The sequence below is a fragment of the Populus euphratica genome, unplaced genomic scaffold (genome assembly GCF_000495115.2).
Source record: "Populus euphratica unplaced genomic scaffold, PopEup_1.0 scaffold801.1, whole genome shotgun sequence".
NCBI classification, from domain to species: Eukaryota; Viridiplantae; Streptophyta; class Magnoliopsida; order Malpighiales; family Salicaceae; genus Populus; species Populus euphratica.
The window spans coordinates 47,114-74,766 of NW_011500658.1; the positions used below are offsets into that span (position 1 = coordinate 47,114).

Consider the following 27,653-nt stretch of genomic DNA (forward strand, 5'->3'; position numbering starts at 1 on the left):
AACCATCTAGGTAGTGGCCAAGTGGTAAGAACGTGGGATCAAGGGGTTCGCTCCTTATGTGGTCTCAGGTTTGAGTCCTTGGTTAGTTCAAGTTCTTGGTTGCTCATATGATTGCCATTGAAGGCTTACATGGTCGTTAACTTCAGGGCCTGTGGGATTAGTCGTGGTGCGCGCAAGCTGGCTCGGACACCCACGTTAATCTAAAAAAAATAATATTTAACTCTAACCATCTAGGTATTGGCCAAGTGGTAAGAACTAAAGACTAAGGGGTTTGCTCCCTCTATGGTCTCAGCTTCAAGTTCTTGGTTGTGCATATGATGGCCACTGGAAGCTTACATGGTCGTTAACTTCAGGGCCCGTAGGATTAGTCGTGGTGCACGTAAGTTGGCCCAGACACCCATGTTAATCTAAACAAAATAATATTTAACTCTAATCACCTAGGCACTGGTCAAGTGGTAAGAACTTGAGATCAAGTGGTTTGCTCCTTCTGTGGTGTCAAGTTCGAGTCCTTGGTTGCTCATATAATGGTCACTGGAAGCTTACATGGTCGTTAATTTCAGGGCCCGTGGGATTAATCATGGTGCACGCAAGCTGGCCCGAACACCCACGTTAATCTAAAAAAATAATATTTAACTCTAACCATCTAGGTACTGGCCAAGTGGTAAAAACATGAGACTAAGGGCTTTGCTCCCTTTGTAGTCTCAGGTTCGAATCCTTAGTTGTTCATATGATGGCTACTAAAGACTTACATGTTCGTTAATTTGAGGGCCCGTGAGATTAGTCGTGGTGCGTGCAAGCTGGCCCGGACACCCACGTTAATCTAAAAAAAAAAAAATTTAACTCTAACCATCTAGGTAGTAGCCAAGTGGTAAGAACTTGGGACTAAAGGGTTTATTTCCTCTGTGGTCTCAGGTTCGAGTTCTTGGTTTCTCATATGATGGTCACTAGAGGTTTACATGGTCGTTAACTTTAGGGACTGTGAGATTAGTCATGGTGCGCGCAAGCTAGCCCGGACACCCACGTTAATCTAAAAAAAAAAAAATTTAACTCTAACCATCTAGGTAGTAGCCAAGTGGTAAGAACTTGGGACTAAAGGGTTTATTTCCTCTGTGGTCTCAGGTTCAAGTTCTTGGTTGCTCATATGATGGCCACTGGAAGCTTACATGGTCGTTAACTTCAGGGCCCGTAGGATTAGTCGTGGTGCACGTAAGTTGGCCCAGACACCCATGTTAATCTAAACAAAATAATATTTAACTCTAATCACCTAGGCACTGGTCAAGTGGTAAGAACTTGAGATCAAGTGGTTTGCTCCTTCTGTGGTGTCAAGTTCGAGTCCTTGGTTGCTCATATAATGGTCACTGGAAGCTTACATGGTCGTTAATTTCAGGGCCCGTGGGATTAATCATGGTGCACGCAAGCTGGCCCGAACACCCACGTTAATCTAAAAAAATAATATTTAACTCTAACCATCTAGATACTGGCCAAATGGTAAAAACATGAGACTAAGGGCTTTGCTCCCTCTGTGGTCTCAGGTTCGAGTCCTTAGTTGCTCATATGATGGCTACTAAAGACTTACATGTTCGTTAATTTGAGGGCCCGTGGGATTAGTCGTAGTGCGTGCAAGCTGGCCCGGACACCCACGTTAATCTAAAAAAAAAAATATTTAACTCTAACCATCTAGGTAGTAGCCAAGTGGTAAGAACTTGGGACTAAAGGTTTTATTTCCTCTGTGGTCTCAGGTTCGAGTTCTTGGTTTCTCATATGATGGTCACTAGAGGTTTACATGGTCGTTAACTTTAGGGCCTGTGGGATTAGTCATGGTGTGGGCAAGCTGGCCCAGACACCCATGTTAATCTAAAAAAAATAATATTTAACTCTAACCATCTAAGTAGTGGCCAAATGGTAAGAACTTGGGACTAAGAGGTTTGCTCCCTCTGTAGTCTCAGATTCAAGTTCTTGGTTGCTTATATAATGACCACTAGAGGCTTATATGGTCGTTAACTTCAGGACCCGTAGGATTAGTCGTGGTGCGTGCAAGTTGACCCGGACACCCACGTTAATTTAGAAAAAAAAATATTTAACTCTAAAGTATTTGAATTATCTAGATTGACATTATTTTAAATCTCTAAATCATTTTTAGTTTCATGATACTCTATTTCAGCATTATTAAAAATTACCAATAAATTTTTTACTTTTATCAAACTCGTAAAATCAATATGATTTTACTTAATTTTATTGAGCTTGACTAATTTTAATCAAGTTTCACTGAATTTAATAAACTTTAACTATTTTAAAATTTTTAATCTAATTTAACATGTTATATATATTTATCCGTAACATTTGAGTTGAATAAATTAAAATATTTAAGTATATATATAATCAAATAAATTAAAAATTATATAATTTAATAAATAAATAAATAAATTTGAGAATTTCTACAAAAAGATTAAAAGAGCCCAAGAGCATCACCCATTTGCTGGAAAAAGGTAACGGTGGCTCATTTATCTTTACCACAACGTGTGATTTATTTGGGTTTCTTTCGGTGACTTTGTTTTATTTTGTGTTGGTGCATTTATTTTGTTGTGATATTTCTTAATGATATTAATGGTATTATAATTTGTGATTTTTCTTAATGATATTAATGGTATTATAATTAAAATTTCAGTATATTTTTGATATTTTTTTATTTTTTATTCCTTTTTTTCTCTCTTTTAATGTACAAATCATTTCATATTTTTTTAAATAATTATTTTAAATAAAAATAAATTATAAATATTATATTTTCAAACTGTGATATTTCATATATTTTTTTTAAGAAACTGTATTATTTTGGAATGATTTTTTTTTAAAGTGCTTATACAAAAAACAAAAGCCCCATTCCACGTCTTGCCATGCATTAATAATTAAATTCTACCTACTTACCGTCAGAATCAAGACCACAAGCTTATATGCAATTATTAGAGACAACAACAAGGCTATAGGGTTCCCTTTCTAAGGTTGGGGTCCGCGAGAATGGTTGTCTTGTAATTTTGATATCTTGTAAAAAAAAAAAAAACTTAATTCCTTAAAAGTCAATTAGAACAACGTCGAGCACTCCATCTATTTGATCTGCACCTTGTACTTGGATACTTTTAAAAAATTAATATGATAAGATTTTATACATATTTTTAATTAAAAAATGTCAACAATAAATTAAAAAATGTATGCATTTATTTAATTAATAAATCAAGAATTATTTACATAATTTATAATATTTGATTCCTAAGTAGCCGAAATTAATCAATTAAATTTGTTATTTAATTTCAATTATTTTTTATATTTTTATTTAATTATATAATAAAAAATAAACACTAATAAAATTAAAAATCAACTTAATTTTGATGCATTTATATGATTACAATAAATTTACAAATATCAAAATAAAATAAATAATATTTTCCCAATTAAAAATCAATAAAATATTAAAAAATAAAAAAAAATAAAAAATCAATATCTGAGTTTTTTTATAGAATAAACAACTTATTGTTCATCTCTAATTTTTTTTTGAAAAATTAAAGTATGTAATACTCGTCTCCTCTGGCCAGATTATGAAAACCTCTTGTCATTAAAATGTGAAGGCAAAAATATTTTACATTTAAATAAATTATTTTTCAATATTTACCAAAAAACACCATAGTGTGTATATCTTTAAATTATTTAAATAAATTTGTATATATCTTTAAATAACCCATAAAAAAAGTCAAATTACAAATCCATCTGAAACCTAAAAACTCTTTATGATTTGATTTGTTTGAAAACTTGAAGGTGAAAGTAGAACTTAGTGAAACTCTTTTATAAAATAAAATTCACAAGCATTAAAATAAATTATTTTAATGATCATAATTATTATCAATAGATATTTTTCTTATCTACCGCATGAATTCCATACAGCGTAGAGCTTGTGGTCTTCGTTCCTATGGCTAGTTAGATTTGCGACACCGGTCAAACTCATTTAATGTTGGGTCCATGTTTGTCGGCATTTTCTTTTCTGCAATAACAATCTTTTTTAAATTTATTTTAAATATTAATATATTAAAATAATTTAAAAATATTTTTTTTTCAAAAACATATTTATACTGTCAAAACAAACTGTGCCATTAAACAATAAAAAAAATATAGAAATAGCGATGTATGCAATTAATTATAACTTAATGAGTTTTTTTTTGTTATCATATATATATATTTCCTCTAAATGTGAACTTCTCATGTTATCATATATATATATATATATATTTCCTCTAAATGTGAACTTCTCAGCTGGAAGATTAGGGACTATTAAAAGAATGCATAAAGAAAGTCTGACCTTTTTTCTTTAATTTCTTTGAGTGGATATACATGAAACTGTAATGCCGGAGTTGAGAAAATATTATTCATGGCTGTGTTCATTCCCTCTCTAGCTGCTCGAGTTAGAATTTTTTGGAATTTTTATTAGAAAAATTAATGGGAGATTTTAAGGCTCTTGGGTTAATAAAATCTTAATATTTAATGTTGAAAAATAAATCTTAACCGTCCATTAAAATTAATGATAGAAGTTTGTTTTGCTTTACAATCAAATAAAAAAAAGATTGTTTTTATAAATAGAGCAGTATTGAGTAATGTTTCTAGGAGAGAATCTTTAATGCAATAAGAACCCAAATTTTAACTTAAAATGAAGTGTAAATATAAATTTTTTTATTTTTATTTATATACAATAAAATATTTTTTAAAAAAAACTTAACTAGAATATCAGACAAAAAAAAAAAATAATGTGTCTTCTTCAACATAGCAGGGCCATAAAATAAAATTAATGTGTCTTCTTCAACATAGCAGGGCCAAGAGTGAATTGCTTAGGCCATTTAAATGATGATGATGTTAAAAAATCTTACACAGCCGTAATTAATTTTAACCTCCAATTAATCCTAGCTAAAAAGTAAAACAACAAAATGCTAAGCGATTACATATTAAGAGAGTAACATGAAAAGACAACACATTATGAGATCAATGAGAACACAGTTGAGAACTCCATCTATTTGATAATCAAGAGGTGGATAATTTTAAAAAATTACTATGATGGCATTATACACGTAACGTAATAATAAATCTATGCATGTATATTTTAATTAATAAATCAAGAATAATTTATGCAATCAAAATAAATCATAATGTTTGATTTCTATTTAATTAAAATTAATTAGTTAAATATATTATCTGGGTTTAACTATTTTTTTATAATATTTTATTTAATTATATAATAAAAAATAAAAAATATAATTAAGAATCAATTAAATATCAAGATGTTTATATAAGATCACAATAAATCTATAAATATCAAAATAAAATAAATTTTTATTTTTTTAACCGAAATTCCAACATCACAATAAATTTTTATTTTTTTAACCGAAATTCATCCATTAAATTTTTAATTTTTTAAAAGAGTTAAAAGCAAATGAGACAAATTATAGTCACTTGGTTATTGAAAAGTCATAGCATAGATGTTTTATATTTAAAAAATATATTTTCAACCATTAATTTTCTATTTGTTTGAATATATCACCTCTAGCTTGGTGTATCTATATTTCTCATCTTTTATTTATTTTTTTGGATATACTTTTTTGTTCATTGTGTTAGGTATTTTTTTTATGGTATAGAAATGGCAATATATGAAAGGCAACAAAAAGATAGTTAAAAAGGACCAATTTGATGTTTTTTTTTTACATTAAAAACACTCTAAATTAACACTTTCAAATATATATATATAAAACAAATTCAAATACGAAAAAGAAAGGCAATCGCATAAGCAATGGAGCACCCCATCCAAAATCAGCTTTATAAAAGCACATTAAATTAACACTTCTAAATACATACAAAAGGATTCCGTATGATCAGTCTCCAAGCATAAAGCCGACGAGAAACTCCCATCGTTGGCTGGATTTGGATTTCGAACATCGTTGCCAGCCGCATAAGCAATGGAGCACCCCATCCAAAATCAGCTTTATAGAAGGGCAATCGCATCCAACTAACAACTGTCAGATTTGGACAAGAGCTTCCAACAATAGTGTTTACATCACCAACCTCTTCTAAGTAGTCAAGAGCAGATCTTAAATACCCGTCATTCATTTTCTTTATCTCTATGTGAATTCTTTCTACAGTGCACACAAATGATTCCGATAAAAGGTCACCGGATAAACCAATCGGAGAAGCTCTATATATCACATTGCCAAAGTAGCTACACTGAAGTGGAGGATTCAGTCTGGAACGACCATCGACCGATATAAGTAATTTGGTTTTTTGATCATTTTTAAGAAAATTACGTGCCTACGATACAGAATGCCATATTTGTGCGGCTAGGATCTCATAGGTGGTGTACTTGGTTTCGCTTTCGGTTTTGTTTGCCTTTGCTTTTAATTATAGAATTAATTTGATCTAGTGTAATTTTAAAATTTGCCAAAGATTGGGATTTTGTGTTTTTGGTAAGGGTATCCATAGGAGGTGGTGGATCATATTCAACATGATGGAAAGTAGATTTTGGTGGCACCCGACCACGGAGGATGGTTCGGTCACGCAACGGTGGAATAGTGATAGAAAGGCCGCGTGCTAAAGTAGCCCAAGGGTTTATGAGATGGAGAGCTCCATGCCCATCTATTGATAGTTTCTAAAAATTTACTTTAAAATGGGGTTATATATATATATAGAGTGTAGTTGTATTTTAAAGTGTTTTTAATTTAAAAATATATTAAAATAATTTTTTAAAAATAAAAAAAATTATTTTTAATATTAGCGTATTAAAAAAATCTAATAATAACAAAAAAAGATTAATTTGAAAGAAAAAAATAAAAAACTTCAATTTTTTTAAATATTTTTAAAATATAAAAACAAATAGGATAATCATGTCTCTATAGATAGTTTGTAATAAATTACTTTAAAACTATTGGGGATTTCAGACCAGTGATATATTGATAATTACTTATTGGTGGCTAAGTACACTGATATAATATTTAACGTGGTTCGACAAACTATTTATATCCACGGGAGAAGTTAATATTATTAGAGATAGATAAAGAAGGGTGACAACATACATGAAAGTGGAAAATCACTCCATTCAAACTCTACTTTCATTACTCATACACATTGCTGCATATTGCAGCAGACACTCAAACTTTACTTTCATTACTCACACGCATTACTGTATATTGCAGCAAGTTTGTTGTCCTTGGTAACCTCTCTTTCTCTCTTCGTCTTTCATATTCTACATCCTCTCTCTCTCATTTTGTGCTGCTCTTTTGGTGCCTATTTATAGGCAATAATACTGTCACCAGCTCCAACTCATCTTCAATAATGGTAGTCACTTAACCTTTGCCTCATTTGTGACTTTTGGTTGTTGCACCATGATGACCTTCATATGCCTTCTGATCAAACAATCCCTCTTTAATAATTTACCACCATCATTTTCAGTCTCAATATGAATGATCGGACTATACCATTGCATCTAAAATGATCAAATTAGCTGGAAACAAGTTTAAAATCGTTCAAATCGCATTTTAAACAGCTAAGATTTGATCAAAACAATTCTAGCATGATGAAAGGTCTAGCTTTAATCTTAGATCCGGTTGCATGTAGAATCTGGTACACTAGATCCTACCCCTCGACTTACAGCCCGACTTGGGCTGATGATGTGGCAGGTGGGTCCCACTAGGCTGGCGTGTCAACTTACTGGAAGCTGATATGACATGCCAGCTATGCATGATGACATCATGCTGGTATCATCCTCCATCTGAGTCAGCCACGTGGATGGGGTCATCTGGTATTCTGATTGGGTTTATCCATCTGGATGAAGAAGACTCATGGCACATGGGAGGCGCATCTACGTGCGTGGGCAACAACCTCATCGACGCGTGACGATGCGTGTGGCCATGTCCAACGTTTATTTTCGACGCTGTTTTCACCAGTGGCTTCGTCTCTTCCTCCTCTACACAGTGGTATGGTCATAACATAATTTTGACAATTTTTATTTTTGAACAAAGTCAAACACCACTTTAAACCATATGCTCTGTATTAATTATTGGGGATTCCAAACCAGTGATATACTAATAATTATTTATTGGAGGTTAAGCATACTGACATAATATTTAATGTGGTTCTAATTATTGGGGATTCCAGACCGGTGATATACTAATAATTGTTTATTGGAGGCTAAGTATACTGATATAATATTTAATGTGGTTCGACAAATCGCCTATATTTATAAAAAAAACTAATATTATTAAAGATAAATAAAGAAGGATGAAAACACATATTAAAAAAGAAAATTACTTCACTCAAATTCTATTTTTATTGCTCACACTACTATATTGCAACAAGGTTGCTGGCGTCTATTTATAAATAATAATAATGCCCTCCAACTCATCTTTGTTGCTCACACTACCATTGTACATTGCAACAAGGTTACTGGCGTCTATTTATAAATAATAATAATAATGCCCTCCAACTCATCTTTAATAATGGTCACTTAACCTTTGCTTTTTTTGTGACTTTTGGTTACTATACTAATAACCCTTTTTGATAATAACAGCCATCATCTTTTAGAAGTGGGGTATTTAATAATGGCAATTTCCCAACGAAAACGTGGTCCAAGCATTGTTTGTAAACTTGTGTAAAAATTTCTACAGATCTATCAAAATCTTACTCCGATCTCTGGCTTGTGAAGCAAAGCAAATTTGAACATGGAAGTTCAAATCATATCTAGAAAATTGATTACTCCATCATCTCCGACTCCACCCCACCTTCAAAACTTGAAAATATCATCTTTTGACCAGCTTGCTCCGTATGTTTATGTGCCTACCATCTTCTACTACGCTGCTAATGGTGAAGAATATGATGTCAAAAATGCAGAAAAAAGTTTGCAGATGCAAAACTCACTATCTGAAATCTTAGCCCTCTATTATCCATTCGCAGGAAGATGCGCAGAAGAGGATCCATTTATTGAATGTAATGACAAGGGGGCAGAATTTTTTGAAGCCCAAGTAAATGGCTCTCTTTCTCAGCTTTTTGGTGACCGTGAGCTTGAGACCAACTTGAAGAGTCACTTAGCTCCTCATTACTTTGATGATTTGATCCAAGTAATAGCTCTCCATTAGCTGTTCAATTCAACATGTTCGAATGTGGTGGAATTGCTATAGGTATATCTCTGACACACAAGATTGCTGATGCATTCACGGTGTTCACCTTCATTAATGCCTGGACTACTGCAAGCCGCTTTGGGGTCGATCAAGTGCATTGCCCGAGTTTCGAATTAGCTTCCATTTTCCCACCAAGAGCTGCATTTAGAGCGGAGAATATTGTTGCAATCAAAGCTACAACTAATAATATTGTCACTAAAATGTTTTTGTTCGATGGTGTAGCGATTTCGAAGCTGAAAGAAGCTACAAATTTCAGTGCTAGCGGTTCACATCAGTCTCTCAACTACCAGGTCACACGAGTGAAGGTTGTGATAGCACTTATATGGAGGTGTTTAATGAGGTTGTCTCAAGCCAGACATGGCTGTATGAGGCCTTCCCTCATGAAAGTTCCAGTTAATTTGCGAGGAAAGATACAGCAACCAATACCAGAAAATTCCTGTGGAAACCTGGTAAGCTGGGCAGTCGCTCAATTCAAGCCAGGTGATGAGAGCGAGGTGAAACTTCATGAATTGGTAAGTCGAATTAATAGCGGAATTGAAAATGCTTTCCCAAATTATTCAAAAGCTACAAGTGATGATGACTTATTTTTTTCTGGTGATGGACGGCTTTCGGAAGGTAAGTAAAGCATTGATAGAAAATGAAGTAGATGTCTATATGTTTGGTTGCTGGTGTCGGTTCCCTATGTATGAAGCTGATTTTGGTTGGGGAAAGCCAACTTTGGTGTGTGGTGGTAATTCGCAGGTTCCAAGGGAGTGTATTAGGCTTTTCGACACTAAAGATGGTAATGGAATTGAGGCAATAGTGAGCTTGGAAGAAAATAAAATGCTTCTTTTTCAACAAGATCCTGATATTCTAGCATTCAGTACTTCCTAAAAATTAAGCTGTATCATCACCAACTACCCCTCTCCTTTTTGTGCTCCAAGCTGGTTATGTAATTTAGGCTTTATTTTCTTGTTATGTTCAGTGTGTGCAATCAAATAAAGAAATCCAGCCGGTTTCTGACCGTGAGATCGCCAAATTATGCGTGTGGTTTGAGTGAAATTGCTGTCCGTGACCACTTAGTTTGTTAAAAAAAAAGGGTGTTTTTATTGATTTAATAAATGAGAAATTATATTGATACTCCAGTAGTTTAGTTATATTTTTATTTTTTGTATATTTTTTTAAGAAATTACAGTTTAATTTTCTTGTACTTCTTTTATCTCGGGTTTGATTTTAATTTCTATTTTTGGAATGGAAATTTTGGATTGATTGAATTATTAGTTTTTTTCTTCAAGTAAAAAAATCCATTGATAAATAAAAAATAAAAATAAAGTAAAAAAAAAACTAAACTATAGAAGAATCAATATAATTTTTCTTTTAATTTATTAAAGTGTTTGATATTTGGATATTTTATTTCTCCCGGCTTGAAAAAAAGCTCATAAATCATAATCCATGAGTCGGACCAATCAATCATTGTCACTAAACTTTTAATTTTATTTTATTTCTAAAACAGCACTTTCTCCAAAACATTTTAGAAAGGCAACACAAATAAAAATTTGTTTTTGAAAAACAACACCCCATGATGGTTTGTGTTGTTGGGAACAACACAACCCTATAAATTATGTTATTCTAATAGCGCAAACATTTCAAACATTGCAACTGTAAAAATAAAATACCCTATAATTCCTCCCTATTTCTCTTACACCTTTTCTGACTAAACTGTTTCTTTTCCCCATCACTGATCAATCTTCCTCTCCTGTTTGCACCAAATCCCAGCTATTTTACTCCATTTCTCTCTTCTTTTCATCATCTCTTCCTCTCCTTTTCCACATTTGTGTTTTTCCCGTAACTACGTACCACCCCTCCTTCTTCTTCACCCTCCTCCATCACTGCCACTCCCACCACTTTATCTTTAACAAATCAAAGTTAGGTAAGAATTGATGTAATGATTATAATTTGATGGAATAATGTTATAAATAACAACAATTAGGTATAAATTGTGATTCCCAGTGCTAGTTTAAACATGTCACTAACCAAAACTAAGCATGTACTATATAAAGTAATTAAGTGAATCTCCTATTCAATTTGTTGTCATGTTAATTTCTTGACATGTACGCAAGTAAGGTTCTAGCCCAGTAGTGGGAGGGGTTTGTCCCCTTCCTTTGCATCTGGGTTCGAGCCTTACCGTGTATGTCTGTCATCCCCGCGGTGTCTTACCTGCTCACTGGGCTTGCAGGATGTTTAGTGGGCCGTGGAAATTAGTCGTGATGCGCGTAAACTGTCCCAGACACCCCACGTAAAATAAAAAACTAAGCATGTACTATATAAAGTAACTAAGTGAATCTCTTATTCAATTTGTTGTCATGTTAATTTCTTGTTATGTCAATTTGAATAATATGGTTAGCTCATCTATCAAAAATGAATTGAAATATATTGAGCTATGCTTAACTATCAGACTTAAAAGAATAAACTCCTCTAGTATAATCGAGTATGAGTATACTCAATTCTTGGTCTCCATATATATATATATATATAGAGAGAGAGAGGGGGGGGGGTTAGAATTGGATCAATAATTGAGTATCATGTATAAAAATTAAATTTGAGAATTTTTGGATCGTAATCAAAGTTCAATTGAAGATGAAATTTAGAAAAGGACTTCATTTGGCTAAGATTAAAAGAAATTTTAAGTTCAAAGATATTTTGAAATAAATAGCTAAGTTAGAAATCAATAGAGGGCATAATTGAAAATATAATGGGTTAAAATTGGATCAATAATTGAGTATCATGTATAAAAATTAAATTTGAGAATTTTTGGATCGTAATCAAAGTTCAATTGAAGATGAAATTTAGAAAAGGACTTCATTTGGCTAAGATTAAAAGAAATTTTAAGTTCAAAGATATTTTGAAATAAATAGCTAAGTTAGAAATCAATAGAGGGCATAATTGAAAATATAATTTAAAATTGACAATCAATTTGTTTTAAAAATGAAGATGGGAAGAATCAAGGATGAATTTGCAACAAATTGTTAAATCTAGAGGAATAAAATGATTCAATTAGGGACACAAATGGAAAAAAAAAATGCAATTTAGGAATTTTTGTAATACCAAGGTCTAAATTGAAAAGATCATTTAATTGAATTTAAGGTTTAAACTGAAAGAAATTTTAAGATTAGAAATCTTAATTGAATGAAATTGCAAAGTTATAAAGCCAAGGACTATAATGAAGAGGATTAGATATTAAGGGGACAAATTGACTTTTTTATAATTCATTTTAGTCCCATTTTGTTTTAATCTAACCAATTCAAACCAATTAATCCCAATTAAATCCAATTTAGTTAAATTAATTTAATTCAAATTTGAGGTCCAATTTTGTTCAATTGATTCATTTTAATCTAGAATCCAATTAATCAATCCTAACAATTAATTCCAAGTTTCAATCTCAATATTATAGCCTTTAGTTCCAATTCTCTAGCCTCTCTCATCAATATATATCACAAATTTGCAGCCTTAATTTGCAAAACAAAAACATGAGATTTTATTTGTATTATACAACTATGATGGAAGAGATTTGAAGGATTTGATTGGGAGCGTAATTGAACTAACTCTCTTTAGATTTAGGCTCCATTTGTTTGCAGGAAAGTAGTTTTTTTTTGAAAAGTGAATTCCAAAAAAAATATTTTCTGATATTTGGTAGTATAATAAAACATTTTAGTCCCATTTTGTTTTAATCTAACCAATTCAAACCAATTAATCCCAATTAAATCCAATTTAGTTAAATTAATTTAATTCAAATTTGAGGTCCAATTTTGTTCAATTGATTCATTTTAATCTAGAATCCAATTAATCAATCCTAACAATTAATTCCAAGTTTCAATCTCAATATTATAGCCTTTAGTTCCAATTCTCTAGCCTCTCTCATCAATATATATCACAAATTTGCAGCCTTAATTTGCAAAACAAAAACATGAGATTTTATTTGTATTATACAACTATAATGGAAGAGATTTGATTAGGAGTATAATTGAACTAACTCTCTTTAGATTTAGGCTCTATTTGTTTGCAAGAAAGTAGTTTTTTTTTGGAAAGTGAATTTCAGAAAAAATGAATTCCAGAAAAGTATTTTCTGATGTTTGGTAGTATAATAAAAAATAAACTGGAAAACACTTTCTAGTGTTTGGTTATGTTATGGAAAATGAACTGAAAAATAATTTATTAATGAATTAATGTTTTTTAATTTATCTAATATATAAAAAATATTTAATATAAATATTTAATCACTTACAATAAAAAAATAAGATATAAAAAGTGTAATGAAGAATTTTTTTATTATATGTTATATTCATATATAGCTTATTTTATAAAATATAACTATATATGTTATATAATATTATAAAGATATAATTTTGTAAACTTTTTTATAAATAAAACCTATTAATTTTTTTTTAAGTTTAAAAGCTTAAAATATATTTTTTTTATATGAAGAAAGCTCAATTAGTTTATGATTTAAAGATTTGTTTTAACCAAGTAAGAGTTAAATATTTGGGTTTTTTGGTATTAAGAATTTTTTAAAAGATAAATAAATATAAAAAATATTTTGATAGATTTTTTTTGATAAAGATTGCTTCTTCTTTTTTACTGTATAGGTAATTCATTAAAAATTAAATTTTATAATTTTTTTAAATAAAATATTTTTATTTATCTTTATGTCTTCTCTCCTCGTAAGTCATGACCCCGAATAATGGTAGAGAAAAACAAAATTGAAAAACCTTCCAAAAATCAAGATTCCAGCCTAGACCCACCATTACAAGCTATTTCTTCAAGTAAGGAACTCAAGAAAGAAAAGCAAGGAATAATCAGAGAATCCAAGAGGAGAAAAAGATGCCCTATAGCACTTGACAGGGTTGAAGAATTCACTCCACCAAACTTTTCCTTCACTTTTGACACCCAATTCAGCACCTATTCTCAAGATTTCACACCCAAATTCAGATCTTTTAACTTGGTGCCATCAACGAAAGAAAGATTGGATGATACTGTTCTCTGTTTTTATTAGAGCTCAGAAAATAAAAAAAGTTATCAAGAAGACAAGCAGCAGGTAGGGGTTAGTGAAGAAAGAGCAGTGAATGTTCATTGATGGGATTAGAGAGAAGTGAGAGAGTAGAGAATAATTTGAGATTTATATTTCAGAACAGTGCATGTTTTGTTAATAAAGAGAAAGGAATGTGTTTTCCTTAGAATAAGGAAAGGAAAACACTTTCCTGTCGTAAAGTTTTTTGTTTTTCTTTCATCATAATTGAGTTTTTTTAGATGAATTTTTTTTATGTTTATCAAATATAAAAAAGTAGAAAAAATGATTTTCAAAAATTCATTTTCCTAGAAACAAACAAGGCCTTAAAAAAAAAAGATTCAACAATGGGGTATGAAGGGCATTTATCATACATAAATTTTTAGTTTTCATTTATCATACATAAATTTTTAATTTTATGTAATTTTATCCTTACTGAGCTTTAATATTAACCCTGAATTTCAGTGTTTTTTTATTATCATCATTGATTTTGAATTTATACAAATTTACCTTCAATTAACCATTAAAGTTTTAATTATTTCAATTTCACTCTTAATTTCAACTAAATTAAGTTTTTAGAATTCGATATTTTTTTAAAAAGATAATTAGCTATGAATTTCTTCAATTTGACTCCTAATGGACTCTAAACTTTGGGTTTTTTTTTATGATTTTACCTTTAATTTCAATCAATTAACTCTATAAAAATTAAGTTTGGTCCTCTAAAATTCTAATCTTCTCAATTAAGCTCAAATTGAGCCTTTAAACTTAATTTTTCACCAATTAAGTCTTTGATGAAATTAATTTGACTAGTTCAAAATATAATTAAGTCTTTGCACTTAATTAAATCGTTTAATTGGATCCAAATAAATTTTTAAACACAATTAAACTTTAATTTGTCTCAGTTTAATTGAATCCAAATAAATTCTTAAACACAATTAAACTTTAATTTGTCTCATAATTAAATCAAATTGACTTATTAAAAATTTATTTGCATCTAAAAACTTAATTTTTATGTAAATTCATTCAATAATTATTTAATTTGACATTAAATCTACATTGTCTTTCCGATTTGGAATACAACAGGATATATTATCCTCCAAATTTTGCAAATATTTGCAACTTAATTCTTTAATATATTTGAAATTCGCCTTAGTCTATTTTGGAATAGCCAATCTCCTTGCTATTATTATTTATATTTAGTGTTTCATGGGGAAGGGAAAATGTAACTTTTAGGGGAATAACTCAGAGATAAGTTATTATAGATGCATTTAGTGGATTAGTGATCTCCATTTTCTCCTAAGCTCGTATAATTCATCGCCTCTGTTGTAATGGAAAGGCTATAAGTATGCCTCAATTGAGAGTATGGACTTTTTAAGATAGAACCGGGCAAAGACAAAAGAAAAATGCACAGTGTGTTCATTAGTATTCTTAGTGAGCTTGCGGCTTTAGGTAAAACGTTATCAATAAAGAAATGATTGGCAAAATCTCGAGGCCATTACCTCAGGTTTGGGAGATAAAGTTCACGGAAATTGAGAATTCCATGAACCTCAGAACTCTAAACTCTGATGAGTTTATTGTTTCGTTAACAGCACATGAAGGAAAGATGAAGGATCGTAAAATGGATGAAAATGACGATTGCTTTGAAGTCCTCGGTACACAAAATGGATGATGAAAGCAATAATGATGATGATAAGGAGGATATAAGATTGAATAAATTTTTTGAAAAAGAGAAGTATGCAAATCGATAGAACTTCGAAGGTCAACAAAGTGACAAAGTTGATTCAAATAGGAGAGATGTTATTGATTGCGAAACGCGGAGTCATGTGAGGCATGATTGTCCTCACAAAAACAAGAACGAGAAGCATTACAAGAAGAGGAAATCCAGCCTACTGCATGAGATGACGATAATAATTTGCTTGAAAGATCCCGGCAGATCTTGTTACTACCAAAAAATTGTCACTGATGAGACACTTGTACAAATCAACTTAAAGATGAAAGCCTGCAGAAATAAAACATCCATACTCCAAACACTTCAGTTATGCAATTAAAAGCAATCAAGTTTTTTTATAATACAAGAAATTAAGCATTCACAAGCGACACTCACAGTATTGCACACATTATTTGGCGAACTCACAGTCATAGCTCGACTGAATAATCAAGAAACAAAGCCCCAGTTAAATGGGTAACATTTTTAACGACACTAATAATGTCACTAAACATACGAGAAGGAGAATTATAGTCTGCTTTTTTTGTAGTGACTGAATGCTAGAATATATGGATCTTGTCGGAAAAGAAGCATTTTGTTTTCTTCCAAGCTTACCCTTGCCTCAATTCCTTTGCCATCTTTAGTGTCCAGAAGCAAAATCATCTCTTTCTCAACCTGCACACTTCTACTCACCAAAGCGGGCTTTCCCCAACCAAAATCTGCGTCATAAAGTGGGAACCGGCTCCAGCAAGAAAACATATAGACATCTGCCTCACTTTCCTTCAAAGCTTGACTTACCTTCTGAAAGTCTTCGTTTACCATAAAAAATAAGTCTTCGCCATTTGAAGCTTTCTCATAATTTGAGACAGTATTCTCAATCGCATCATGGATCCTGCTTACCAATTCATGAAGTTGCATCTTTACTCATCATTTGGCAGATAATGCGTTACAGCCCAACTTATAAAGTTCCCACAAGAGTTTTCTGGGATTTTTATATTTGTCTTTCCTCGCAGATTCACTGGAACTTTCAACATGGAAGGTCTCCTTCTTCCATCCCTAGCTTGATCTACCCGAATAAATGCACTCCAAATAAGTGCTGTCACAACCTTTACTCTCGTTAGTTGGTGTCTGTTGAACTGTGAACTGCTTGCACTAGCAGCTGCTTTCAGATTTGATATTGCCTCACCATCAAACACAAACTTCTTTGTGACGATCTTATTAGTCGGAGCTCTTCCTAGAACCAAATTCTGAACTCTAGATGCTTCTCGTGGTGGGAAAATGATACCCAATTCGAAACTTGGGCGATGAACTTTATTGACTCCTATTCGGCATGCAGTAGCCCAGTTGTTAATCAATGTGAACATGGTGAATCCATCTCCTATCTTGTGTGTCATTGAGATACCTATAGCGACTCCACCACATTCAAACTCGTTGAATTGCACTGCTAGTGGAGAGCTGTAGTCTGGATGAAAGTTCTGTTGAACCAAGTGATTCGGCGATGTCCGCTGAAGAAACTGAGAGAGGCTGCCGTATACTTTGGCTTCCAAATATTCTACTCCCTTGTCATTACATTCGATTGAAAGATTATCTCTTGCATATCTTCCTGCGAATGGATAATAGAGTGTTAAGATTTCAGACAAAGTTTTTTGTAACAGCGAACTTTTTTCTGCGTTCTTGACAGCATATTCTTCCCCATCAACAGGGTAATAGAAGATTGTAGGCACGTAAAAAAATGGAGCAAGCTGGTCAAAACATGTCACTCTCGTGTTTTGAAGGTGGGGAGGAGTCGGAGATGATGGAGTTATCAATTTTCTTGATGTGATTTGGACTTCCATTTTCCAATTTGCGTTGCTTCACAAGCTAGAGATGGGAATAAGAGAGGTAGCGTTGCAGAATTTTGACAGGAGTAAAAGAAGAGTTTTTCTTGTAAATTAGCACAATTAAAAAAAATAACACATTACAGAAAATATTTTGAAAAATGAGACCTGTCACCTTAAAGCAGTTCTTGTGGCCCATTATAATGAATTTTTTTTAGTGTTGGTGTATTTTATTTTATTTTGTTTTTTTTTAATTATCATTGAAATTTCGGTATATCTTCAAAAAAGACTTTCCTATCATTCCTCCTCAGTTTAATTTTTTTTAAAATATTTTATTAATTGTGTTATTTCTTATCAATTTCAATTTGTATTTCAACTGTGGCAAGACCCCGACAAACTCACGAGTAAATGGAACAATGATCACGTGTTTGTCATTTCCATTTCTGCAGCCAAGGTTTCATATGTCCCTACTTCCAGCTGCTACGCACCCACCTCCTTCGCCACTCTCTGAGTTCTACCTAGCTGTAAAAATGAAGACAACACGGCCATATGCATTTTTCAGAGACAACGACGACACTATTGAAGGTGACAGCACTATACGGTCCCCTTCCTGCCTGGTTCCCATTATTATATCTATATATTTTCATAAACGGATCCTAAACCCTAAACCAAACTTTAAACCCTAAACAACCGAACTTTAAACCCTCATATCAAATTAAAACTCTAAAGATTAAATGCTGGCCCCAAATCATAGTTTTTAAACCCAGTCTGGTGGCTGGCCTAGCCCCAAATAGTAATAGTAGGTGGTGTTTGAGATTGAATTTCAAAAATATTTTTTTAAAATTTATTTTTTTAATTTTAAATTAATATTTTTAATATTTTCAAATTAATTTAGTGTGCTTATATAAAATAATTTTTTAAAAATAAAAAATATTATTTTAATATATTTTAAAATAAAAAATATTTTAAAAAATAAACGCTACTATTCCAAGCTACCATTCCAAACACCTGGATGCAATGTTATAATCTAAGTAATGGGAATGACTCGATAAATCAATTTAAAAATATTATATATATACACACACATCCCCCCACGCTCTAAATCAATTTTTTTGAACTTCAATCCCTCTAATTAAGAATATGTTCTTCAATTAAGAAAATATATAAGTACAGGACTTAGGAAAGAGACCCTGTATTTTGAAAGTTTGAAATATTTGAAGTTAATTTAGTATACTAGGATGTATCTTTTCTTTAAGTTTCTTAGATTTAAATTTTAAGTTTAGCTTCTAAGAAAAATGTATTAATGTTTTTTAATAAAACATATGGATGTAAGAGTGTATCTTTTATTTGAGGTTTTTTTTTAAGAAAAAGATTTTCTTTTTAGTTTATAACATTTGAGGCTCATCAAATAAATATTGTCGTATTTATGGAGTGTAGTAATGATATTTTTCCTTAGTCAGGATTTCTTTGGTAATAAAAGGAAATAAATAAGAAATTTTTATTTTTTATAAGTAAAAAAAATCGCTATTTAATATTTTAGTTATTAAAAATCATAATTAATCTCAGAATTTTTTAAAAATTATTTTTAATATTAAAATATAAAAATAATCTAAAAACATAATAATAATAATAATTTAAAATAAAGAAAAAAATAATTTTTTTACAAGTATTTTTAAAATATAAAAACAAAAGAACTCTAGAAAATGACTTATTGTCTTTTTCAAAAAAATATAATTTACTTGAATTTATGTTGGTTATTTTTTAATATTATTATAATTATTTAATTTAATTTAATTTTTTTATGATATTAATAATACTGTAATCAGAACTTCTATATATTTTCGTTACTTCCATGAACTGTGATATTTCATAATGTTTTTTAAAAGTATATTGTTGTGGCATGATTTTTTTTTTCTTAAAAAACAAAACGGTGCTAATAAAACAAGAGTCAATATCTCCTCCTGTCATGCATTAATAATTAAAAGCTACCCCTTTCCTGTGACAATGAAGACCGCAAGCCTGCATGCAATTATTGGAGACACCGACAAGGCTATAGGGTCCCCTTTCTAAGGCCCATCAATCCTGGGGTCAGCGAGAATGATGGTCTTGTAGTTTTGATATAATAAAAAATAATAATAATAATAATTCCTAAAAAATCAATTAGAATATAGTTGAGGACTCCTTCTATTTGATCTGCACCTTGTAAAGAGTTGGATAATTTAAAAAAATTAATATGATGAGATTTTTTACATATTTTTAATTAAAAATTTTTAATAATATATTTAAAAATATATGCATATATTTAATTAATAAATATGTAATTTATAACATTTGATTCCTAACTAATGCAAGTTAATTGGTCAAATTTATGATTTGGTTTCAATTATTTTTTTTATAATTTTTCTTTTATTATATTATAAAAAATAAATATTTATAAAATTAAAAATCAACTAAATATTAATGTGTCTGTATGAGATTATAATAAAAATATAAATATCAAAATAAAATAAATTATATTTTTTTTCAAAAAAATAAATATAAAAAAATTATAAGTGAAATTGTTTTAAAAAAAATCAATAAAAATCTAATTGTTAAGAATAAAAAAGAAAAAAAAAACCATGAAGTACTAGCCTTGCATGCCTAGATCTCTAACAAAAAGCTCTAGCACGTAGGCCTAAGGCATCAACGTGCCTAAATCTTTTTATTGAAGAAAAAAGAGAGACAACTTGTCATTAATTTCTATTTAAAAAAAAAATTAAAAACATGTAAAACGTCTTCTGCTTTGGTTAGATTACAGTGACCTCCAGTCATGGAAAAGTCGGGTACAAGTGTTTTACATCTTAAAAAATAATAATTTCTAGCATTTTTTATTCAAAAACATTACAGTAATCTAAATAAGTTTATGTGTTCAAATAATCAATAAAAAAATTATAAATTATAAATTAACCTAAAACTCGAAAAGAAATTTAAAGATTAGATGTGATTTGTTTGAAAATTTAAATGTGAAAGTATAACCTAGTGAAACTCTTTCTATAAATTAAAATTAATAGGCATCAAAATAAATTATTTTAATGATCATAAATATTATCAATAGATATTTTTCTTTTCTACCGCTAATTTCATACAGCGTTGAGCTTGTGGTCTTCATTCTTAGGTAGATTTGAATCATAGGCAACATCGGTCAAACTCATTTAATGTTTGGTCCATGCAATAACAATATCTAATGGGAGGCTGTAGCAATAATTATTTTTTAAAATATTATTTAATTTAAAATATATTAAAATAATATATTATTTATTTTTTAAAATTTATTTTTAATATTAAAATATCAAAACAGTTTAAAAATATTTTTTTCAAAAATATATGTATATTTTTGTCACGCCTAACATTATATCAGCCTTAAAAATAATAGAAAAAAAATTTCTAGTATCTTGTTTTTTATAAATAATGTGTAAAATAAAAATAAATAGATGAAAATAGATAAGACTGTGAGAGTTTGAACTTGTTGGCTTGCATACCATTTACTTTTTATTCAATGTATTTATAGAGTATTACATGTAACAAATTATAGAAAATCAAGGAATACAAATAAATTATTTACAGCTAACATTAACTTGTTGTTTTAATCACAACAGAATGAGAAAAATCTGGAGGTAATTTGTTTGCTACACAATTGTCATCTTGATCTGATTTCTTCAACTTCTCCCTTGATTTTCTTAACAAATATTTGACTAAGTCATTGCATGCTCTAACACCCTCTTGCAAATTGATGGGAAGTTGACGAACCATGAGTTTGGACCTCAAAAATTGAAACCAAGTTGTTGTTTGTCCCTTAGTAAATATGTCAGCTAACTGGTCTTTTGTTGAGATATGCTTTACTAAAATATCTTTATTAACTACCTTTTCTTTCATGAAATGATAATCAATTTCCATGTGTTTGGTCATAACATGAAAAACATGATTTAAGGCTAATGTCAGTGCTCTAATGTTGTCACACCAAATAATTGGAGGCGAGTAAAGATACAGTTGGAACTCCTTCATTAGCATTCTTATCCAGTAAGCTTCGGCTGTGGCTAAAGTCATGCTTCGGTATTTTGATTTTGTGCTTGAACGTGAGACAACTCTTTGTTTCTTGGCACACCGTGATATTAAATTTCTCCCGAGAAAAATACTAAACCTACTTGTGCTTCTTCTATCATCCGGGTTACCAGCCCAATCTGAGTCACAAAAAACATGAATGTCAACTGTAGATGGGGCATAATAAAGTCCATCATCCATCGTACCTTTTAAATATTAAAGAACCCTTTTGACTGCCATCCAATGAGTATCTCGTGGATTATGCATAAATTGACATAACTGATTTACTATATAGGAAACATCAGGACGTGAAAAGGTGCAATATTATAATGCACCCACCACAAGCTTGTATTCAACAGGGTCTGGTAAAAGTGTGCCATCATACAAAGATAACATCATTCTTGAAATTGTTGGACATACGGTGGCTTTGCTCCTTGCATTTTGGTGTTGTCAAGAAGATCTGAGATGTATTTTGCTTGCCTAAGATGAAGGCCTTCATTGTTACGCTGGGCTTCAACTCTAAGAAAATAACTTAACTGTCTAAGATCTCGAATATGGAATTGGTCTTTTAAGCTATCAATAAAAGATATAATGGCAGAATGGCTTGATCCAGTGATAATGATTTTATCTACATATACTAACATAAAATTTTTCAATGTGTTAGTCAAAGTGTAAACAATGAATAATCAACCTTGGATTCCTCAAAGCTAAGTTCTAATAATTGTTGAGATAACCGTCAAAACCAAGCTTTTGGAGCTTGTTTAAGACCATACAGAGACTTATGAAGACGACACACGAGATCAGGCTAACTTTCATCAAGGAATCCTTAATGTTGTTCCATATACACCTCTTCATCAAGTATGCCATGTAAGAATGCATTGGAGATATCTAATTGTCTTATAGGCCAATGGAATTGAACTGCAATAGATAAAACCAATCTAACTGTAGTTGGTTTAACTACCAGGGAAAAAATAGCAAAGTAATCAATTCCAGATTTTTGATCGAAGCCCTTTGCCACAAGTCGTGCTTTGTAGCGTTCAATGCTACCATCCGGGTGTCGCTTAATCTTGAAAACCCACTTATTCCTCACTACATGTTTGTCGGGTGGTCTTGGACAGAGAGACCGCGTCCCATTTTCAATCAAAGCATCAAATTCACATCCCATTGCTTGTCTCCATTCAAGTCGTGCTACTGCTTGTGTATAGCAAGTTGGCTCGGATTCTGTTAAGATACTAGTCAAACAACGAAAAGGATGATGAGTGGAATAAAACATTTGGAATCCAGAAAAGTCTTTTGGTTTTGAATTCCCTGTTTTGGACTGAGTGAGGATAGTTCTTTTTGGTTACTCAAGGAGAGGTGCTTGTGGATCAGGATTGGTAGGTTCTGGATAAGAATTTATGTCTATATTAGACTCTGATGGGCTTACAGACAAAGGTGAAGCTACAGAATCATTATTAGGCAAGGATGAGGTAGTATATGGAGAATGTGAGGTATTGTTTTCACAAGCAAGATCAAGTGGATTTGAACTGGGATTTAAATGGAGTGGAATGGAATGTGAGATAGGAAACAAACCTGTCAACATCGTGCTTGTTTGGTCTATTGAAATGCAACAGTTATCCTTTGCTAGAAAGGAGTTCTCATCAAACTCTACATGCCTGGAAATATAAATTTACCGGAGTCCAAATCTAAGCATCTATATCCTTTGTGTTGAGTTGCATACCCAATAAAAAGACATTGTTTGCTGCGAAAAGATAACTTGTGGTTTTCATATGGTCGCAAGTAAGGATAACATATGCAGCCAAATGTTCTTAGAGATGTATATGATTGTATTTTTTTATGAAGCACAAAGTAAGGAGATAGATTATGAAGGACTTTTGTTGGAAGATGATTGATGAGAAAAACTGCAGTAAGAAAAGCATCGGTCTAATATTTATTTGGTAAGTGTGTTTTAGCTAATAATGTTAAACCAGTTTCTTGAATGTGTCGATGCTTTCTTTCGGCAATTTCATTTTACTGAGAAGTGTAAGGGCAGGCTAATCTATAGTGTATCCCATGTTTTGTTAAAAAAGATTTGAAATCATTGGAAAGATATTCTCCTCCATTGTCAGATTAGAGTTGTTGAATTTTAGAAGAGAACAAATTTTCCACAAGAGCTTTATATTGCTGAAAAATATTGAAGACATCAGACTTAAAGCGCAGACGATACAGTGTAAACCTATTGAAATTATCGACAAAAATAACATAGTAGCGATAACCACCAATTGAAGTTATTGGAGAGACCCATACGTCGGTGTGAATAATCTGTAAAGGCTTTGTAGTGTATCAGGTAGAATCAACAAAAGGCAGTTTAGTAGCTTTTCCTAATTGACAAGAATGACAGAAATCTAATTTACCTGAGGAATCAGAAAGAGGCAAGTAATGATGCAAACTATTCAAGGTAGAATTGGCAGGATGACTAAGACGATCATGCCAAGTTTCCAAAGATGTTTGTATGCTTAGTTTTGCAGTGAAGCAATGTATTTTATTTGATGAGCTCTGGGTAGAATTGGCAGGATGACTAAGACGATTATGCCAAGTTTTCAAAGATGTTTGTATGCTTAGTTTTGCAGGGAAGCAATGTATTTTATTTGATGAGCTCCGGTGTCCAGCAAATGGATTAAGTTGTTTTTCAACCAGACCTTGAAGTAGGATGCGATCTGTGTTGTTGTCCTTCACATAAAAATCAGTAGCAGTTAGCACAAAATAACAATCATTGTCTAAGCACACCTGATTGATGGATAAAAGATTGACATAAGCATTTGGACAATAAAGAATGTGTTTGAGCGTGAAAGAGGCATGATTAAAATGCTGAGTGGAAGTACCAGTATTTTTTATAACCAAACCTGTACCATTGCCAACTTGGACAGTATCAGCACCCTCGTAAGACGTTTGGATTGTTAAATTTGCTGCATGTGCGGTGATGTTGGTATATAATTTTTAACTCTGATATATTTTTTTAAATAAAAAATTAAAAAAAAAAAATTTATATATAGCGATAACATAGAATATTAAAATTAAAAAAATAATATATTAAAGAAATAATTATTTAATCATATATAATTACCATAATATAAAATACTATAAATATATGATTTAATTTATGCTAGTTATAAAAAATAATTATTACTAAAAAATAATCCCTGTAATAATTTTAATAATATTTTTTTAAATAATATATATAAAATTTTTTTATATAAATAAACCTACCACAAAAAAAAACAAGAGAGAGAGAATTTTAAAGGAAGAGCACACCGAAAACCCTAAAAAATTTGCTGCATGTGCGGTGATGTTGGTATCCAATTTTTAACTCATGTTTTGATATATTTTTTAAAATAACAAATAAAAAATAATAATAAAAATTTATATGTAACGATAACATAGAATATCAAAATTAAAAAAACATAAATTATATATAATTACTATAATATAAAATACTATAAATATATGGTTTAATTCGTATTAGTTATAGAAAATAATCAATGCAATATAAAATATTATATATATAAAATTGGTTATAGAAAATAATCTTTATAATAATTTTAATAATATTATTTTAAATAATATGTATTAGAAATTTTTTATATAAGTAAACCTAAAACAAAAAAAGGGGGAGAATTTTAAAGGAAGAGCACACCAAAAACCCTAAAGAAAAAGCTCATATTTATCAAGCCAGCCAGCCTCCCCTGGGGCTAGAGAAAAAAACCAAAACTACGCCCCTCCCCGGCTTTTCGCTTTTTTTCTTCTTCTTCCCCACTCACCTGCGCTCTCCCTCTCACAGCCGTCACTGTTCCTCCCCCCTTCTCAGTCAAAACTTCCCTCTGCACACAAGCTTCCCTTCCCCCTTCGCCAGACCTCACTCCCTCAGCTTGCAAACCACGGTGAACACCACTTACAGGCCTTTCCTCTCTGCCAACACAACCCCCAGAAACGGCTCTCCCGCAATCTTCCTCCTCACTAGCTATTTCCTCAGCAACAGCGCTGCAATAGCAACACCAAAAATTAACATGATAGCACTGCAACCTTCAGCCTCTGCACTATAATCTTCAGCAACAGCGCTATGACCAGTCTCGTCTCTGCACCATCTGCTTGTCCCAGTCGTCTTCCTTGCCATATCTCTTCCCCATCGCCTCCGTCCCTTCGTTTCTTTCTCCAGTTTCTTCTCCTCCAGCGATGCAACCTTTTCTTCCATAGGCACGGTGAGCTCTGGAAAGCGATAACAGCACCTCCTCCTTCTGCGCTAGTGGCGTTCACACCGGTTAGACCAACGGTGTAACTTCTTCTTCGCCAACACAACAATCTCTTCACTGGCGCTTCTCAACAGCCCAGTCATCTTGCACCGGCTACAACCGTGGAGTCATTTTCAGCCCCGACATCCATCACTAACTCGCAGCCCCTCAACCATCGAGAGCAGGTATTAGTCGAAGCAGCAGCCCACAAGAAAACAGAGAAAGAGTAAGAAAACACAGAGGGAATAACGTCCAGTACACCAGCACATCACACCTTCATCGTCGTCTCTCTAATCATCTCCATAGAGAACATCAGTAGAAGGAAAGAAAAGGAACAGAGGTCATCAACCGGCGTGGCCATCATTATTATTGTCCCCAGAAGCAGTGACCACCGGCTGTGCGCAGGAAGCTGCAGTACCGTTGTCTTCATCCATCTCAGTTACTAGAGAGGGAGAGAAAGAAAACACAGAAAATAGAACAGAAAAGATGAGAGAACAAGGGGAACGAAGATACAGAAGAGGAACCCACGAACGCAAGCAGCGGAAGGCAAAAAGGCCCGATCGATAGCAGACCAGGTAGGCTGTCTGTTATTCCCAGCTTCTGATTTCTGCATGCATCCTTAATGCATTTGTTACTGTTCAAGTGAAATTTAATTCACTTGAACAGTGATCAGCCAAGGCATGCGTGAGAGGAAACTCACGCATACCTTTGTGCCCAGCCGGGTCACTGGTTTGGGCCAATGACCCGGCTAGGTCTGCTGGGTTCAACCCAGCCACGTGGGTTGAGCTGGACCCAGCCTCCTAAAAATACAAGTAATATCATTGGTTTTTCTCGTGTATTTAATTTATGGTTTGTATTTTTTTATATTATAAACCAAAATAATTTTTTAGGAATAATAAATCATAAATTTATTACTTCACGGTTTATGAGTTGTGAGGGTATAAAACACTAAGGTAAAAATAGGCTTTTAAAGCGCCCTAAATTTCTAAATTTTTATCCCTTCTTCTTGCGATTTACGAGTCGCAAACTCTTGAAATACCAAAAAAAAAGAAGAGCTTTTAAAGCACATGAAATCTCTTTGGATTTCTATCTTAATAAATTTAGTTAGAATCAAACCTAGAAAAACTGATGGAATTAGAAAAACACCAATACCATAGTAACTATAAGACAAGCCAAACACCAAACAGCTTACTTTAGGTAGGACGTACTAGGGGTGCTAATACTTTCTCTTTATACAACCAGTTTCTTACTTTAGAATCTTTAAAAGACTAGTTAGGTTTTATAGTGATCATAATATTAGGTGGTGACTCCTTTACATAAAAAAATAAATAACTTGAAATTAATTGAGGATCGCCACTCTGCCGCGAGGGTGCGTCAGCATTGGCTCCACTATCCGCATACCAAACATTCTGGTCATATGAGGAATGACTTTCAGCAGCCATTGCTGCAAGGTCAATAGGTGGCAATCTTCCTTGATAAGAGAAGTCAAAACGATGAAAGCAATCAAGGGCGATATGGCCTCTTTTATCACAAATTTGACAGGTTGGCCTGTCA

The 27,653-nt window shown here is 31.9% G+C and overlaps 1 long non-coding RNA gene across 1 annotated transcript; it reads left to right on the forward strand.

Annotated features, from left to right (window-relative positions):
- Positions 1 to 14,131: 14,131 nt before the first annotated feature.
- Positions 14,132 to 26,590, forward strand: LOC105115894 (uncharacterized). Its single transcript, XR_840410.1, has 3 exons — positions 14,132 to 14,242; positions 15,572 to 15,578; positions 26,581 to 26,590. It is a non-coding gene; the product is annotated as an uncharacterized LOC105115894 (long non-coding RNA).
- The last annotated feature ends 1,063 nt before the right edge of the window (positions 26,591 to 27,653 follow it).